This window comes from Arachis ipaensis, chromosome B02, assembly GCF_000816755.2.
Source record: "Arachis ipaensis cultivar K30076 chromosome B02, Araip1.1, whole genome shotgun sequence".
NCBI lineage: Eukaryota > Viridiplantae > Streptophyta > Magnoliopsida > Fabales > Fabaceae > Arachis > Arachis ipaensis.
The window spans coordinates 8,694,548-8,695,884 of record NC_029786.2 but is presented as its reverse complement, the minus strand read 5'-3'; the positions used below and the strand labels follow the sequence as shown (position 1 = coordinate 8,695,884).

At 27.7% G+C, this 1,337-nt stretch overlaps 1 protein-coding gene across 1 annotated transcript in view; it reads right to left on the bottom strand.

The window, feature by feature from the left end:
* LOC107624797 (UPF0481 protein At3g47200) overlaps nucleotides 1-917 on the bottom strand; it is a 3,720-nt gene extending 2,803 nt beyond the window's left edge. Inside the window, exon 1 of the mRNA XM_016327255.2 lies at nucleotides 678-917. The gene's annotated coding sequence lies outside the window, so the exon portion shown is untranslated. The remainder of the gene's footprint in view (nucleotides 1-677) is intronic.

Sequence of the window (1,337 nt, the reverse complement as noted above, 5' to 3'; positions counted from 1 at the left end):
GTCAAGACTTTGTGTTATATATATCCAATAATGTTCACCTTTTAAAATCACTTATTTAATATATACAAATACAAACAAACACTATCACACCAAATAAAATGGGCTGTTACATCACGGACAAAAGTTAGATTAAAGATATTCAATTATGGCAGAAACATTTACCCCACAAGGAGCAAACTTTCAAGGGCATTATATATTTTCAGCAGTATCCCTGAGTCTGACTTATTGGTATACTATAAAAGACATGAAGAAAAAAAGAAGGAAAATAAAGCAAAGAAAAAATAAAAAGGTGAGGAAAAAATATATCAGTTGATAATTGATCTTTAATAAACTTTAGTAGACCATTTAACCAAACAGAGCCTTTATGTGTGTGGTGAACATAACATATCAGAAAGGAAATTACTTGATATATGGAAAAAAAGAAAAGAAAAAACATTGAGGAGATCTTGCATTAGATCTCAATATAATTAAGAACAACAAATTGAAAAGTAATTAATGCATTTTGAAGGAACTAATTATGCAGCAAGTTACTAATCATCAGTTCTAAATTATATTATACATATGCATGGTGATCTGAATCACCATAGTGAGAAGAAATTACAAGACAATATCATTAAAAATCAAAGAAAAAGAAATGGACAACATGGTGAGACTACTAATGGATATAGACTAAGAACCTGTTTTGTGAGAAGAAATCAAAGTCTCAGGTGAGCTCTTGAGTAGTAGTGACCACCACACTGAGTGTTTCTGTGCTTGGTTCTTGTGTTATGTCTCTTCTCTTATGTTGGTTGAGAGTGATGATGACCTCAAACTCAATCACTCAAGTGAATACTTCAATATGCTTCATGTCACTTTAAATTATCAAGCTTTATGTTTGTTTGGTATCTGAGCCTATCAATCTTTTTTTTCAAGATTTTACAAAATAACATATTTTCATTGAAACTTTTTTACTTTTATATATTCTAAAAGTATTAGTAACTTTAGAGTATTTGTTTGCAATCTTTTTTTGTTAATTTATTTTCAAGTATATTCGGTCAATGATCTAATATAATTTAAACTATTTTAGTGAAAATGACAGATGTTCATAGTCGATTAATCAATTTTGTTGATGATGCAAGTGGTGATTTACTTCAGATATGCGTCACACTATATAAAGAAATAATTTACTATTAAATTATTAATCTATCATTCATTAAAGTCTATAAGTCTATGGTAAACGTTATTTAATTAAAATAGTAGGTACATACAAAGCTAAATAAACACTTAATCACAGTTTTATATATACAATAACCAATTTGATGGTTTATTTTTTATACACATAATATTCTTGTTGATAT